The 18605-nt window shown below is 49.7% G+C and overlaps 1 pseudogene; it reads left to right on the forward strand.

Annotated features, from left to right (window-relative positions):
* The first annotated feature begins 1019 nt into the window (after positions 1-1019).
* LOC136500023 (fatty acyl-CoA reductase 1-like) lies at positions 1020-15320 on the forward strand (annotated as a pseudogene).
* The last annotated feature ends 3285 nt before the right edge of the window (positions 15321-18605 follow it).

Below are 18605 nucleotides of genomic sequence, written 5' to 3' on the forward strand. Positions count from 1 at the left end.
TCACATAGCAAGCTACAAGCAGAGTCGACCCAATCAAAAAACCACAAACAGCAGAGTTGTTACGCCCGGCACTGATGGACTCGACTATTATGGAAGAATTGAAGAAATTTATGAACTATCATTCTATGGTTCCAAACCTCTTACTCCGGTCATATTCAAATGCCACTGGTTTCATCCTAGAGTAACGAGATGGACCCCTAAGCTTGGGCTAGTCGAGATTCGATAGGATTCCATCTATCTAGGAAAAGATGTCTACATTGTGGCTCAATAGGCTGTCCAGATTTATTATATGTCATATGCGTGCAAAGACGCCGAGCATCTTAAGGGTTGGTCTATTGTACACAAGGTATCACCACATGGTAAACTACCTGTCCCAAATGATGAAGATTACAACTTCAACCCAAACACGTATGATGGAGAGTTCTATCAAGAAGAGGGGCTACAAGGGAGGTTTGACATAGACTTAACCAAAGTGATAGGAATGGAAGTAGACAATGAAAGGGATGATGACGAGGATGCTAGAGACGAGGTGCGAAATCTGAAGGACATACAAATGCTTGAGCGATTACGTTTAGGCAATGACAATGAAGACAACATTCCTCCTTCGGATAGTGTTGATGAGCTGGACAATGTTGATAGTGATGACGAGACCTATGATCCAGCTAATCTCAATCATGAAGATTATTTCTAATACATGTAATACTATGTTTTGTTCATTTTTGCATATATTTCTAATACATGTATTACTATGTTTTTGTAATTATGTCTTGTTCATTTTTGCACCTGTTTCTAATTACGTCTTGTTTTTCTTTTTTATTACAGGTGATTGAACAAAGATGGTGGACGACTGTCATAGGTCTGTGAACTCGATTTACCAAAGACCACGCCGGCTGTAGGAGGAGGTAGAGGGGGTGGTGGAGGGATCAGACAGGAGGAGGAGGAGGAGGACCACTAGCCGCAGGAGGGGGCCGTCTCCTCCCACGCCACATGAGGAGGAGCTGGAGGAGGAGGTGGCGCCCATGGATGAGTCGGACGAGGAGCTGGTTTGGCAGACGGACAACGAGGAGGGGTTGCACAAGGACGACGAGTGGGAGGTGGTAGGCATGGGTTCTGCATCCTCCGACTCCTCTTCGAGTGTCTACTTGCGAGGTCCCGTGAGCCTCCCACAGGTTTCGCTTCCTCACCAACGCCCAGTGATTCGCCCCGAAGGGCAAAATTAAGTAACTTTATATGTTATCACCACTACTTCATATGATATGATGAAAAAAAACTAATAATTTTTCTTAATCACTTGTGCAGGAACTGGGTGGTTGTGTTGGGTGGTAGCGCACGGCTAGTCAACGGCATCCTGGGTCTTCTATGCAGGCAACATTTCCCCAGCATTGTCAAGTATGCATCGAAGATGGAGCCAGCCTACTCGTTTGACCACTACGTCGTCGCCCTCGATGCGGAGTACCCCAACAAGGCGGCGCGGGTGAAGGCAGAGTTTTGGGTAAGTCTCCCTCGCAAAACATTGCTCAATACGTCGCATTCATTGGACTTTTCTTGAAATAATGAATAGATACATCGCTTTTGTATGCAGAGTTATTACAGATGCGAGGAGGGATTTGACGCCAGGGTGGAGCAGGTGACTACCAAAGCCTGTAAAAAACTCGTCACCGACATGCATCACGAGGTGCGCATCGAGGCCATCGTAACCTACTATGGGTCGAAGCTTGGAGAGAGGAAAACCAAGAAAGATGCAAGAGAGATGCAGTTGACCCAGGAGCAGTACCTTGAGGTAAATGAAGAACATCAATATTGATTCGTTTAGAGATTAAGTTGGTTTAATTTGATCTTCTTATATGTCCAATACTTGATGACATGTAGATGATTCCCTGGTGGTGCCAAGCGTATCTCGAGTGCTGGGCGATGATGGTGGAGAGGTGGTTCACGGAGGAGTACCTCAAGATGCACAAGGATACCTAGGACCGTCGTTTGCAGATGCAAGGTCCAGCACACCATCAAGGCAGCCGTAGCTTCGCCGGATACAAACAAGCATGGGTACGCGAATTCATTTATCTATTGTGATGTTTAGTTCTACCTAATTTCTAATCACCGTGCTGTCTTTCTCGCAGTCAGTGTCACATAGTGGCCAGGCTTGCTTGGACTTCTAGGCATGGTGTATGGCCCACAAGAGTAAGGCGACGTTTGACGTCTCCTTCAACCTAGAGGACCCACCCGAGGCATACATGAATCCTAGCATCTACTCCTGCATCAGTGAGTACACTGAGGTGGCGAGATCCCTCGATGGGCCAGACCACGATCCAAGCACCCAAGACTTTGATGGAGAGGCCATCATGAGGGCGGGGCAAGGCAAGAAGCATGGGTGGTTCTGGCTTGGCGACGGCGTCATCGACACGGCCTCTACTCCCTCTCTCTCCTAGATCCAAGCACAGAGCATGAGCGAGCCCCCCCCCCATTCACACACGGCCGACCGCTGCACAGCATCGGATCGACGCACTCGAGGTTATTTCTATTTTACTCATCATACATTGATCTTTACACACCTTAATTAGCTTTGTATTACTAAAACAGTGGAGTAAAATATTGCAGGCCTGGCTGGAACAAGAAATGAGGCAACGTCAGGAGCTGGAGGCCAGGCAGCAGAGGACGACAGCCCAGCTGGAGGCTGAGCGGGCTAAGCGGCAGGCCCAGGCGTAGAGGCTGATGGACATTATAGAGTTCCTACAAGGGCTTGGGCAACGTGTGGGCTTCTCTTTGCCAGCTAGGTTGTTGGTTCCCCCTCCGCCTTCACGTCCTGCAGCTGCAGCTACTCCTGTGAGTATGAAAGTTTTTTACTTTCGCTTGTGCTTTGCTTGTATGGACTCTACCTTCCTAGATTAGTTATCCAAATAATCTTGTCTCCCATGCAATCTTTTCTCCTTTGTGCAGTCTCCATCTGACGGTGGTTTGAATAATCCACCTTATGCACCTCCAAATGATGGAGCTGGGCCTTCACCATAGTCGCAGTGGCCAAGATGAGTGCACGTTGTATTTTTTTCATTTGTTGTTCACTTGGTGATGGACTTGTGATATACTTGTGATGCACTTGTAGACTTTGATGGACTTGTGGATTTATTTGGATGGACTTGAGCACTTATTTTTATATATGTGATATATATTGTGATGGATGTGATATGTGCAGATGGATGTGTGGATGGATGAGATATATATGTGATGGATGAGATATATATGTGATGAATGAGATATATATATATGTGATGGATGAGATATATATATGATATATGTTTGTATGAATTTATTTGTCATGATGGAATGTAAAAAAAATTAAAAATGCCGTTTTGGGTCACTTTGCCGAGTGTTGCACTCGGCAAAGGACCCTGTTGCCGAGTGCCATAGTCACAGCACTCGGCAAAGCTAAAAAAATGGGCGCTCGGAAAACTATTTTTTTAGCTTTGCCGAGTGTCATGACCATGGTACTCGGCAAATAATTTTTTTAAAAAAAAATTCAAACTTTGCCGAGTGCCGGCCAGAGGGCACTCGGCAAAGAAATTTTTTTAAAAAATATTTAAACTTTGCTGAGCACCGACTAGAAGGTAATCGGCAAAGAATTTTTAGAAAAAAATAAAACATCTTTGCCAAGGGCCGGATAGAGGGCACTCGGCAAAGAATTTTTTTAAAAAAATAAAAAAATCTTTGCTGAGTGCCTGCAGGGTTGGCACTCGGCAAAGCGACCATCAACGGGGCCGGCGTCGTGACGGTCGCTTTTATTTGCCGAGTGCTCGATAAAAGACACTCGGCAAAGAGGGCTTTGCTGATCAATTTTTTGTCATGTGTTCTTTGCCAAGTGCCGCACTCGACAAAGGCTTTACCGAGTGTAATTTGGCCTTTGCCAAGTGTCTTAGGCACTCGGCAAAGAACCTAAATCCAGTAGTACTTGCTCCCAATGCAAGACTAAGCAAGAAGAGAGCCTATGAGGTCAATTAATCTTAATGACATTAACGTTGCATTGGTCTATGTTTGTAGCTTATGTCTGTGGCGATAGGGATGGGCTCCACCTGGAGAAGTCCAAAAAGCCCGGTGAGTCACTGCTCGAAGGCAAGTACCCCTCGATGTCGACGCCGAGCTGTGGCTTGTCAGAGAAGCCAAGAAGGAGCTCATGGACGCCAATGATGATGAGCACAAGAAGATGGAGAGGAAGGCCATGAAGGAGCTGGGCATCCAGAGGGCTCGCCACTTTGGGTGGTCCAACACGTACATCTTCGCCAAGGCCATGGGGGAGATGGTCTTGGGGTAGCTCCAGGGTGACATGCCCATGGTGATCATGTGCCCCAACATCATCACCAGCGTCCAGGAGGACCTGTTGCCAGGGTGGATGCAGGGCACGTGCACCATCAACATGCTCATCATCGGCTATGCCAAGCAGAACCTCTCCTGCTTCCTCGGTGACCTTAGCGTGGTCGTGGATGTCATCCCGAGGGACATGGTGGCCAATGCCATGATGGCGGCCATGGTGGCACACTTAGAGGAGAAGGCTTTGGAGGCGGTGCCAGTGTACCACGTCACCTCATCGCTACGCAACCCAGTCGCCTACTCTGTTCTGTACGAGTCCGACCGCCAGCACTTCTACGAGAACCCTCACATGGGGAAGGATGGCAAGGTCATCCGCACCAGGGAGATGCGCTTCTTCCCCACAATCATGTAGTTCCACCTCTACATGATGCTCACATTCAAGCTGCCACTAGAAGTCAGATAAGTGATACTGTTGTATTATACTCCCTCTAATTCATAATATAATTAATATAATCTATGTATACCTTTTTGAGATTGACAGTAGCTACTAGATTCATTCTCTAAACTAGGGTAATATTTAATCATATAGGTCATGTGTCAATATGTCCTACAACCTTATATATGTCATGTGTCAATATGTCCTTCAACCTACTCCCTCCATCCCGAAAAGACCATCATCCTAGCATTGGGCATGGAAACCAACAAGGAAGCAAAAAGAATAGAATATCCCTACATTCTCTCTCATGCCCTCCTCCCCATCTAGATCCAGGCCTCCCACTGGCGGAAAAGAGGTGAGAGGACGCACCTCCTCCTTGACTGACTGCTGCACTTACCTGAGGTAGCGGCGCCATGGGCCGCATCATCCTACCATCCGCCTCCTGAGCTAGGCATCGATCTTAGTGACAACTATGCGTGGATCTCGGTGGGGCGCTAGATAGAAAAGAAGGAAGGGGGCAGAGCCTACTCAGGATGTGCCGCCGTCGGATTCGCCTTGATGTCGGTCTGCTCTGCGTCTGCGGTCGCTGGTAAGCCGAGTCCACGATTGCCTCATCACTAGTCTGCTCCGCGTTGAGCATCACAAGGGATCCCGCGTCCTACATGACCAATCTGCTCCATGTCGTGTCCCACTAAGGAGGCACCACCCGCTCATAGGCCGCCACCCCGTCCTGCTTGGATCCAGCAACTTCGCGCCCTCTCCATCCTAGACTCCTCTCTAGCAGCGCGAGGGAAGGGGAAGCCACAGGCAGGGGGGAGGGGGAGTAAAGGAGGGAGACTAGTGGAGGAAAAGAGGAGAACAGGCACTGACCTCCTATGGGCAGATGAGAAGAGGAGGATGACCGGTGGAATAGAAGAGAAGGAGGCCACTGGTGGAGAGGAAGAGAGGGCGGTGGAAAAGAGGAGGGAGGGGATCACGAGGGAAGGATGGGGCGAGTGGGATGGCTAGGGGAGGGGAGAAAGGAATCCTATGTGGGATCCATGTCTAAAATGACTAGGACATGATTCAAAGACTACAACTTCATTTCTTTGTTTGGGACAGAGAGAGTACATTTAGAATCGGAGGGGAAATTAAATGTCTTGTGCTTGCTAATTGTCGGGTTCATAAACCCGGGGTCCCTCGGGGACTGGCTTCCGCGCCAAGGCTTAGCCCAAGAGTCTAAATACAATAGGATGGAAGGATAGCCCAGTCGTTGACCTAAAGGTCTAGACCAAAAGGAGTGGCGCCCGCTCATCGACCCCTTGGGCCCACCACTCCAATCAGAGCACTCGCTTCAACCTCCAGCTACCTTCAATGCCCTCTCCAATTGAAAGGCCTAGCCCAAAGCGCTACTTCCAACTTTGACCCCACGTCCCTTTGACCAGGGCTCATAGGAACCCTGCTCACCGCTCTTCTCTGACCGGCGCACTCATAGCCGACTAGAGCCATCCGACTGGGGACGCTCGCTCGGTAGGAACCAGAAGACATGTAGAGAAAGGCAAGGCAAGGCTCACAAGTCAAAACCACTGTACCAGGGACCATACCTTGCATGGAATAGTACTCTGTAGCCACCTGACACAAACAATATTATAGGCATCGACATCTTCCTCTACAGTATTGTAGGGGCCGCTAAAACTCCCATATGGTAAGGCCCTCCACGTGCCTTTGGGCATCAATAGTGGTGTGGGCGCCAGGATTTACCATACCGGGTGAACATAGCGAGACCCCTCACATGCCTCTAGGCATCGAATAGTATTTGCAGGTACCGACGCCCACCATCCCTGAAAAAGGCAGCACGACCTCCTGTATGCATCTGACATTCATCAACAGTGTTGTAGGCGCCTACCATTATCTGGTACTCGCCGATGTGGGCAACAAGGCTCAATAGGCGTGGACAACAACGCTCAGTAGCATACGCACCCTTTCCCTCTCACTTGTAAAGCCATCCCCTTCATCTATAAAAGGGGGTGCGCTTCCTCCAACAAAGGGAGATGGAGACCAGTTGATCAGAGTTCCTTAGATCGATAGCTCACAACCATAGAGCCGCTAGGTTCGGACCTTAAGCACCCGCTTGAACACTTAGCTCATAGTGAAGTTCCTGACACTCTCGGCCCTTCCGACCGGAGCCGACCGGGACTCTTGTACACCCATCTTTCTCCTTCTTGATTGTAACCCCACTGCAAACTTCGAGCACCTAGGCTTAGGAATAAAGTCACCGACCGACCCCAACTGGACGTAGGGCATGTTGCCTAAACCAATTTAAATCCTATGTCATTGAGTGCTAGGCCACCTCCGATCACAACGTACATCAAAACTATAAATATTCACTAGTTGGTCACTTTCTGCACCGACAGTTGGCGTCGTTCGTGGGGAAGATGTTGTACGTTCAACACTTTTTGGTCATCAGATGGCCCATTTTTCCACCAGCCCCACCATGGTAGGCTCGGGCGATACGATTCGCTTCGGCTTGTTGGAGTTTCCTGCACCCTCGCCCACCGGGATGTGGGTTCCACTTGTCTTCGAGCCATCCTAGGCCTTCCTCTTTGGAAGCCAGAACTTCGTCGCCGACCGGCTCTGCGTGCTACATCTCCGTGAGGAGGCTCACATCCCGACACCCATCGGAGGAGTGCCCTCCATCAACTCTGGGACACATGGCTTCGATGACGCGGCATCTGCGCTTCTTTCCGAGCAAACTCTCTGCTCAAACCCCACTATGAGTAATATACATGTTGTTATTTACTTACTATTCTTTATCTTCCACCGATTACTCGGTGGAACCCCATTGTCCCTAATGCAACCGTCGTATGACTGGTTCCCCTATGGCCTCATGTCTTCTGCGGACGCATACGCCCGGGGACTCCAAAAGATGCTGGCATCGCACCCTCTCACATCTGAGTTCATGGGGATGGCGAGCTATGCTCCCACCTATTTCCTCGACATCATGGATGATGATATCGGGAGTGATGGCTCCAGCATCGGCAACATGGCGCCTAGCCACCATCCGTCCTAGGAGTATGCTATGGCGGACGCTCTGGAACAAGTCGCCAAGAGTAATGGAGTCCTTTTGGACCCTTGCCCCTCTGGGCCCTCACGCAGAGACCCCAAGTTCACACTTGAGCACGGGGATGAACTATGACAACGGCGGCTGCATCAGCCACCAACTGCGCCAGCACGCCCAGCACACCACACTGCGCCCCGTGCACATAGACCGGCGAGCAGTGCCCGGGGGCACACCCGTCAGGTCCAGCACAACACCATGGATAGGGGGAATGGTCCCCCGCACTTTGCTCGAGCGAACCAGAACATCGCCGCCGTAGCAATGCTTCTGCGTGGCCTATCCGAGCCGAACGACCCTCATGAATAGGCGATCCACCGGAGCCTCCGGGCAGTAGTGGAGACCGTCACCGTTCAACAAGCGGAGTGCTCCATATCATGATGCCGACATGCATCCACATTCTCTGCCAGGGGAACGAGAACGTGGCAGACGGGTCGCTCCACCCGATCGCCGCTACAATCGCCAAGTGCAGCACAAGAGGCCGCACTGGCACCTCGTCTTGACTCAGTGACCGCCTATATTCATGTGGCTCGGACCAAACCAAGACACACGCAGCAGCAACCGGAGTCCTAGCCCTGATGGCCTAGGACCACGGACCTTCGTCCAACACCTCCAGCAAGCGTTGTTCCCACCACGCTTCAACGGAGGTCATGGCAAAGGTAAGGCCAAGCGCTAGGGTCAACGCAGAGGGAAAAAGAATAGAAAGGATCACCGCCGACCGGCCAACTTCGCGTCGAACGCCGCGGCCGATCACGCGGGCACATAGCCCCAGCAAGACCCACCGGGCCACTTCCATGATCTCATGGAGAGCCCGTGCACCAACCATGACTACCCCATCAAACACCTCTACAAGGACTACCAGCTCCTCAAGCATCTACTAAGGTAAGCTGGCAGGCCAAAGGAAGAAAAAGGCGAGGAAGCAGCGACCAAAGAAGGGGGCGCAGCGGGCGAGGATCCAGATGACTGAAGGTTGAAGTGATCTGACCGGACACCTACTGACCGAAGGATGACAACAACGCCCATCTCTCCGAACTACTGGAACAGCTATGTCATTTTTTCCTAAAGCTTCAATCTTACCATTATTTACTTAGTATATGCACCTACAAAAGCGCCCCGACCCAAACACTTTCTGGCTCGGGGCGCTCAGGGGCTCCACTAGGGTACACTACTATCATTATGCTTAATGACTACCTCCCTGTTTTGTTTACCAATGGTGGAATTCCTTCCTACCCAACCAACGGGATAGTTTGTTCCTTAGTTTTGCTTTACATAGCTTTGCTTTAAAAACATTCCAATCGATCATACCCCACCTTTCCCTACGGTTACGAGCAGCCGAGCCTCACGGGCCATGCCCTGGGCTCCTAAGGTTGCGGCCTATGGGACAAATGGGTAGGTACGAGAAAGAAAGAATAAAAAACAAAATTATGCTAAGGGAAAACTAAGAAACGAAAGGGAACAGGCTTCCCCGAACGGAGCAATTCCATCACAGAAAACAAAAACCGACGGTAGTCATTAAACACATAGTAATATTTACATGGGGCTCCCCCACAAACTTAACTTTTACATTTTCTACTACTACGACCGCAAGGGATCCGCTCGGTTCTGCTCCCTTGGCTTCGTCAAGCGCAACGAGTAGGAAGCGAAGGGACGCCCCATGTAGGCCATGACGACTCCATCACGAATGACGAGCGTGGGTCCTGGTCAGGCATTTCCGACTAAAGCTCTCCGAACCCTATCACTCAGGTCATCAAGGTGAGCATGTGTTCATTAATACAAAAACTGTTCACATAAGGGCTCACCCACGATTGACGAGCGTAGGTCTCGGTCGGACATTTCCAACTGAAGCTCTCCGAACCCCATCACTTAAGCCATCAAGGTGAGCACTACCAACCCCCTCTATTTCCTTATAATCATTTCATACATCCATACGCGCATTCATTCCATACGCTCATGCCTCCCGAATGATTCAAGCCCTGAACCGCCCGTGGGCTTGGAAACTAAGCATCGCACGTGCAGCGAAATGCATCAGAACGCTCCGTGTTGCGTCACGAAGCAGCGGTTGCCTCATTCGACATGAGCAACAAATAGAGCTAGGGGAGAAAACTGTAGATGAGCACCATGTGGCCCTCGCCCAGTCTAGTAGACTGGGTCCTCTCACCTTCTCATTCGATCCTAGACCTCTCTCCAGACTCATAGAATCTTCATCGAGGGGAGGCCGTTAGGCCACCCGGGCCAGTCTCCGGAATGACCTAGGCATCTGCCGGGTTGTAGGTAAAGGAGTAGTGGAATGTCACAAGAGGGCTCTGCCAACCTCGTCACGAATGACAGACCAAGATTCCGCTCGATCACACCCGTTAGTGAACTCACCGAGCTAGTCTTTGAGCCAGAGCGATCGGGACAAGAGACAAAACTCAGCCCCTCCAGTTGTGAGGAACCGGATGGGGTAACGCACACAACTCACGTCGACCCCCACGAAGGCCTGATAGGGCTCGAGGGCTCAAGACAAACGCCAAGGACAGCGACCTCGAACTCACTAGATCCACAACTTTGACTCGCCCGGTCCCGCAGCACGCACCGACGCCAGGATCCACGAGCACCGCCTCATCCGATCTTTAACTAACTAACTATGCTTCGACTGTGCTCCAAAAATTTGAGGACCGTAACTCTGAACACATTTAATGGCTTCACTTCCGACTGCGCTCCAAAAATCCAGGGATCGTGACTCCAAACTCGCGTAATAGCTTCACTTTCGACTATGCTCCAAAAAATCCAGGGACCGTGACTCTAAACTCGCGTAACGGCTTCACTTCCGACTGCGCTCCAAAAATCCAGGGGCCGCGACTCTGAACTAGTGTGAAAACTAACTACCTTGGCTGCCCAGGCTGCGTCGAGGCCGGGATCCATGACTCCAACCCGCTCGGTCCCACAGCGTGCACCGATGCCAGGACCCACGGTCTTGGTCTCGTCCAACCCCTAAACTAACTACTTAGAAACCACGGCACGCACCGATGCCAGGGTTTGTCCAAACTAACTCCCTCACCCGATCCCATGGTGCGCATCGACGCCAGGATCAGTGAGCTCTCTCACAACCGAACTAACTCCCTCACTCGATCCCACGGCGAGCATTGATGCTAGGATCAGTGAGCTCTATCTCGTCCAAAACATGACTCTGACTCACTTGATCCCACGATGCGCATCGATGCTAGCATCAGCGAGCTCTAGCTCATCCAAAACATGACTTTGACTCGCTCGATCCCATGGCGTGCATCAACGCCAGCATCAGCGAGCTTTGTCTCATCCAAACATGGACTCCCTCACTCGATCCCACAGCGCGCATCGACACCAGGATCAGTGAGCTCCATCTCATCCAAAACATGACTCTGACTCGCTTGATCCCACGGTGCGCATCAACGCCAGGATCAGTGAGCTCTGTCTCGTACAAAACATGACTCTGACTTGCTCGATCCCACAGCGCGCATCGACGCCAGCATCAGCGAGCTCTGGCTTGTCCAAAACACGACTCCGACTCGCTTGATCCCACGGCGTGCATCGATGCCAGCATCAGCGAGCTCTGGCTCATCCAAAACATGACTCTGACTCACTCGATCCCACAGCGTGCATCGACGCTAGCATCAGCGAGCTCTGGCTTGTCCAAAACATGACTCTGACTCACTTGATCCCATGGTGTGCATCGACGCCGAGATCAGTGAGCTCTGTCTCATCCAAACCATGACTCTGACTCACTCGGTCCCACGGCGTGCATCGACGCTAGCATGAGTGAGCTCTATCTGGTCCAAACATAGACTCCCTCACTCTATCCCACGGCACGCATCAACGCTAAGATCAGTGAGCTCTGTTTCGTCCAAAACACGGCTCTGACTTGCTCGATCCCACGGCGCGCATCGACACCAGCATCAGCGAGCTTTGGCTCATCCAAAACATGACTCCGACTCGCTCGATCCCACGGTGAACATCGACGCCAGCATCAACGAGCTCTATCTCATCCAAACATGGACTCCCTCACTCGATCCCACGGTGCACATTGATGCTAGGATCAGTGAGCTCTGTCTCATCCAAAGCATGACTCCAACTCGCTCAATCCCATGGCGCGCATCGATGCCAGGATCAGTGAGCTCTGTCTCATCCAAAACACAACTCTGACTCGCTCGATCCCATGGCGCGCATCGACACCAGCATCAGCGAGCTCTGGCTCATCCAAAACATGACTCTGACTCGCTTGATCCCATGGCACACATCGACACCAGCATCAACGAGCTCTGTCTCGTCCAAACACAGACTCCCTCACTCGATCCCACGGCGCGCATCGACGCCAGGATCAGTGAGCTCTGTCTAGTCCAAAACATGACTCCAACTCGCTCAATCCCATGGCGTGCATCGACGCCAGCATCAGTGAGCTCTGTCTTGTCCAAGACTGACTCCCTCGCTCGATCCCATAGTGCGCATCGACGCCAGCATCAGCGAGCTCTGGCTCATCCAAAACACGACTCCAACTCGCTCGATCCCACGGCACACATCGACGCCAGCATCAGTGAGCTCTGGCTTGTCTAAAACACGACTCCGACTCACTCGATCCCACAACGCGCATCGACGCTAGGATCAGTGAGCTCTATCTCGTCCAAAACACGACTCCGACTCGCTCAATCCCACGGCGCGCATCGATGCTAGCATCAGCGAGCTTTGTCTCGTCCAAACATGGACTCCCTCACTCGATCCCATGGCGTGCATCGATGCTAGGATCAGTGAGCTCTGTCTCGTCCAAAACATGACTCCGACTCACTCGATCCCACGGCGCACATCGATGCCAGGATCAGTGAGCTTTGTCTCGTCCAAAACACGATTCTGACTCACTTGATCCCACGGCGCGCATCGACGCTAGGATCAGTGAGCTTTGTCTCGTCCAAAACACGATTCTAACTCACTCGATCCCACGGCATGCATCGACGCCAGGACCAGTAAGCTATGTCTCGTCCGAAACTAACTGCCTCACCCGATCCCACGCCGCGCATCGATGCCAGGACTAGTGACCTTTGTCTCGTTTGAAACTACCTCACCTGATCCCACGGCACGCATCAACGCCAGGATCAGTGAGCTTTGTCTCATCCGAAACTAACTGCCTCACCCAATCCCACGGCGTGCATTGATGCCAGGATCAGTGAGCTCTGTCTCATCCAAAACCCTTGACTGACTCCCTCGCTCGATCCCACGACGTGCACCGACATCGGGATCCACAAGCTCCCTCTCACCCAATCTATCAAAACAAACTAAAAAACTGCCTCAGCTGCACAATGACACCTCGGGCGACAAAATTATGTCCCAGACTAAAAACACGCACACACGCCCACCAGAACAACACCCCCCAGACGGTTCTGCCTAAACCGCCCGGGGGCTCGGGGGCTACACCCGCGGGTACGCTCGTGCGCACCCGTTGACAAAATAGAAAACCTCCCCTAATGACACAGAAACCCCCCTAGACGGTTTCGCCCGAACCGCCCAGGGGTTCAGGGGCTACACCCGCGGGTGCGCTCGCACGCACCCATCGGCAAGACAAAAATCCCCTGGATGATTCGACCCGAATCGCCCGGGGGCTCAGGGGCTTCTGTCGGGTACATAAACCTGGGGTCCCTCAAGGATCGGCTTCCATGCCAAGGCTCGGCCCAATAGTCTAAATACAACAGGCCAGAAGGACGGCCCAGTTGCCGACCTGAAGGTCTGGACCGAAAGGAGCGGTGCCCGCTCGTCAACCCCTTGGGCCCACCACTCCGATCAGAGCACTCACTTCGGCATCCAGCTGCCTCCGAACGCCCTCTCCGATCGGAACACCCTCTTCGATCGGAAGGCCTGGCCCAAAGCGCTACTTCCGACTCCGACCCCACGTCCCTCCGACCGGGGCTCGTAGGAACCTTGCTCACCGCTCTTCTCCGACCGGCGCACTCAGAGCCGACTGGAGCCATCCGACCGGGGACGCCCGCTCGGTAGGAACCAGAAGACGTGCGAAGAAAGGCAAGGCAAGGCTCACAAGTCAAAACCACTGTACGAGGGACCATACCCTACACGGAACAGTACTCTGCAGCCACCTGACACAAACAATATTATAGGCGCCGACATCTCCCTCTACAGTATTGTAGGGGCCACTAAAACTCCCAAACGGTAAGGCCCTCCACGTGTCTCTAGGCATCAATAGTGGTATGGGCGCCAGGATTTACCGTACCGGGTGAACATAACGAGACCCCTCACATGCCTTTAGGCATCGAACAGTATTTGCAGGTACCAACGTCCACCATCCCTAAAAAAGACAGCACGACCTCCCGTATGCATCTAACATTCATCAACAGTGTTGTAGGCGCCTACCATTATCTGATACCCGTCGGTGTGGGCAACAAGGCTCGGTAGGCATGGACAACAAGGCTCGGTAGCATACGCACCCTTTCCCTCTCACTTGTAAAGCCGTCCCCTTCATCTATAAAAGGGGGTGTGCTTCCTCCAACAAAGGGGGACGGAGACCAGTTGATCAAAGTTCCTTAGATCGATAGCTCTCAACCACAGAACCGCCAAGTTCGGACCTCAAGCACCCGCTTGAACACTTAGCTCATAGCGAAGTTCCTGTCACTCTCGGACCTTCCGACTGGAGCCGACCGGACCTCTTGTGCACCCCATCTTTCTCCTTCTCGTTTGTAACCACACTGCAAATTTGAGCACCTGGGCTCAGGAATAAAGTCACCGACTGACCCCGACTGGACGTAGGGCATGTTGCCTGAACCAGTATAAATCCTATGTCATTGAGTGCTAGGCCACCTCCGATCATAACGTACAGCAAAACTACAAATATTCACTAGTTGGTCACTTTCTGCACCGACACTAATAATTATAGTGTAGTTTCTGACTTGTCTCAATTACTCAAGTGAGCTGTTTGTGCACTGTAGTTTCTGCACTTGGTGAATCTGCTCCTCTGTGGGCTCTTCGCACGGCTCTACAACGACCTCAACTGCAAGTACAAGTTTGTCATGCATCTTGTTGACGTTTATGGACGCTTTGCCTTGTTCAATGGATGGTAATTAATTAGTTACCCTTCGGCTTGTAATTAATTAGGAATTGGACTATAATGTGTGCAAATTGATCGTCCATACTAATGGTGGTATAGTCTACATTGTACTATGTAATTCGAAAAAAAATATATAACAAAAAAAAACTCGTGTAGTACATCCCTCTTGTTGGTGGTGCAGAGGCAAGACGTTACCGCTTATCTCCATTATTATACTTATGTAACAAAACAAAGTCATTAACACGTTTCCTATATATTTTTTGGTTGGCTGATGATGAAGCTTTGATGACATGAACATGGAGCGGTTGAGGTTGACGACGGTGATGAAGACCCCTGAAGATCAAATGTTCAATTTCGACCCCAAGACCATCGACTGGGATGATTACTTCACCAGAATCCACATCCCTGGTGTTCTCAAGTATTTGTGCAAGTGAAGCCTCCTTTGATTAGTATAAAGCTACATCTCGCCTTCATCTCGGCGAAAATAAAGTTCCTTGGACAAGCGCGTATGTGGGTGATTATGAAGGAAATAAAAGAAAAGGTGGCATACTATAAGTCGACTCTATTGTAAGTAACTTGTATATTTGCATTGGAGAAATTCCATATATCTTAAATATATAATCTCACAGCTTATCTCAGTTATGAACTTGTAATCTCTGTTTGTATCCATGATATGCTACCAAGTCTTTAGGCCCTGTTTGGAACGCGGGAATTTTTTGCCTGTTCTTGTGTTTTTCATGTAAAAATAAACTGATTTCTATGAAATTTCTGTGCAATTCCTTTAGAATTCTTGCGTTCCAAACAAACCCTTAAAAGTACATGCAAATAAACAGCATGGCCACCCTCAACAAGTTTCCCTCTGATGCCGAGAACAACGTTTTAAGATAATGTAACTGTACACAATCTTAATACTTCCAGTTTGTTGGAAATGTTAATTGATTTTCAAAAAAATATATATACAATAGAAGCATCCATGATACACTTGAATACTATAGGTATCAATCATCACCACCTTTTTTTTCTCTGGATGAAAGAAATACAGAAAAAATAAAATGTGTGAAGTCAGCAGAGGATACCAATATTCATTATCTGTGCTAATTATTACTGGATTAATTGATGCCAAATAACGACCAAGTCTGCAACCCTTGGCTCGTCCTGATCTCACCATGGCACATTCTTTTATCGGCATGTTTCATCCCTGACAATCCCCCTCCTCAATTAATTAGCCTGTATAAGGTTAGTGCGTCCTCTGCGTGTGTGTATGTGTGCGCGCGCTTCCTTTGGAACCCAACCAAAATGCAGGACAAACAGAGATGCAATTTCTTGCATTGGATCTACTAGCAGGAGCACACTCAGATCACGCAGAAACTCATCATGCTTTGAGAGGACATCAATGCTTACGGGCTGGCTGACGATACATTTCCATCAGAAGCTGGGCCTGGGCGGCTGGGCCAGGCTATCCATCCAAAACACAAATCGATTTCGACTATGGCCCCGTTCGTTTCGCTGAAATTTGGCTTCAGCTGCTGTTTATACTGAAATGTTGTGAGAAAAAAACACTTTATTCGTTGAAAAATACTGTTGAAGTAGTGCACATATGTTTTCACACATTTATCTTGGTCCAGAGCACTTGAACCATGACTGGATTCATTTCCTGGTTGACACTTCCATGCCTGGAGTTTCACCCTAGTTCGATGCATTTTTCTACTAGCCGGGCCTGATTTACATTTAAGTTTGGCAAATTAAGGTGAGGAATGCATCAGCATACCTGATTCTGTAACTTGTTGCTCAATCCCCACCATAGGGTTTACTGCTAGGAAAAGAATATTGTCAGAACAGCTCAGCCACAGCCAAAAGAAGAAGAAGAAGAAGAAGATATGACTGGTTCTCATCTCAGCCAGCAAATGGTTGGCTTTATGATTGCATTTGTAATTTTATTTTATACAGCCTGTTCGGTTGGTTGGTTCGTATCGTTGCTGGTTCATGAAAAAGTACTGCTGGCTGGTTTGTGTGAGAGAAAAATACTGTTCCGGCTGAAAATTTACGATCGTTTACGACAAGCCACAGCCAAACGAACAGGCTGATATTCCCTGATAATCCCACTTTTCATGATTTTTTAAGCTGGCGACATATATACCACCTTCAATGCTTCCTTAGGTAGTAGGTACCGTTTGGTTTTGGTTGCTAATCTTGATAAAAATGATCTGCTGTGTTTTATTTGTTTGGATGAGATTCTAGGATTTTTATTTAGTTTAGATTCTAAAAACCTCATGGTAACCAAACCGGGACCTGATCTGACTGGACAATTGGATCCCTCCATCGCGTCACCCTCAGCTGGCTATCGTTGTTATCCCGAACCACAAGTTTTGCCCTCCTCCGTCTCCCAAATTCCCAGTCTCGTAGCCTGCACTGCATCTGCTTGCGGCACCAGTTCCTTCCTCAGTGCTAGCTGCTCGCAGATCGCACCGCATGTCCTTCAACGCGCGCTCCGAGTTGCACTCTCCTTTCTCTCAATGGCTCCCCCTATTTTAGACTATTTTCAACGAAGAATCCATACAAACACTTAAATCTAAAATAAGTAGTAAAAAATTAAAAATTAGTCTCAAACAGAATATCTATACGGAAGATCTATTTTAGGTTGTCTGAGAGGCATAACCTAAATATGGACATTCTCTTTTCTAGAAATCTATTACTAAAATTATTCTCTTTTAGATCTGTTTGTTGCAGAAGATATTAAATATATATTAAACCTTTTGTTTGTAGTGCTATAAAGAATGAATGAATTTTATGTTTAAGGTGCCGTAGTGCGGCAGTGCATTACGACTGTTCTCTCACCTTCCGTTCACGCAAACGCAACCTGCTCCTCTCGTTGTCTCAGATCCCCGCCACGCCTCCTCCTCCTCCTCCTCGTCCACCGACCACCACTCTCCCCTGCAGACGGGATAAGAGGAAGAGAAACCACGCGGCGAGAGGAACAGGAGTACACGAGTGAGAGAAAAAAAATATCTCTGATCGAGATTCCTGCCCCGGCTAATCTTGGCAGCCAGCCATGGATATACTGCTAGGTTCCGGGAGATTCTTGGCGCGACGGCCTCCCCTCGCGCTCGTCCCTCGCTGCTCTCGAGGCTCCCCGGACAAAAGCGGCAGCGACAAAGGTAAGCGTTCTGAACTCCTGATAGCTGTCACTGTCAAGTTCTTTGGTGGCTACCGTACAAGTGTTTGGTGAAATGCCGCAATGGATTACGTACCTGACTAGTAGCGGTGTCAGTCAGTCTAGCGTTGTGATCAAAGCGTGAGTATGGCTGATTAGAGATACAGTACGGTTTGAGTTGCCCAGTCATCACATCGGGAATTCAGGATGCAACTGCCTGCTTTCCTCGTTTATAGGTTGATGTGATCTGTTTTTTTCTGATCGCGTAGGGCTTTGTGTGCTAAGATTGTTTGAGTTGGATGATGCTTGCTTTGCTTGCTTCAATTTCAAGAGGTGCAGGTTTTGGTGGTTGTCTGCAACCTTACCTTAAGACAACGTATGTATAATTTGAGTTTGACGTAAAGAAATGTATTTAGGCGAAGAAAAATCAACGATGCACCAATTGTGTAGATTGTCCTCATGTTGGTGTTCATTTCCCTCTCCGAGTGTCTGGGTGAGGTTAACAGTGCACAATCCAGCAGTTAGGTCCTGAGTAATCATAAACAATTTTTGCTCCATTTTTTGGTCT

The sequence above is a fragment of the Miscanthus floridulus genome, chromosome 13 (assembly GCF_019320115.1).
Source record: "Miscanthus floridulus cultivar M001 chromosome 13, ASM1932011v1, whole genome shotgun sequence".
Lineage (NCBI taxonomy): Eukaryota > Viridiplantae > Streptophyta > Magnoliopsida > Poales > Poaceae > Miscanthus > Miscanthus floridulus.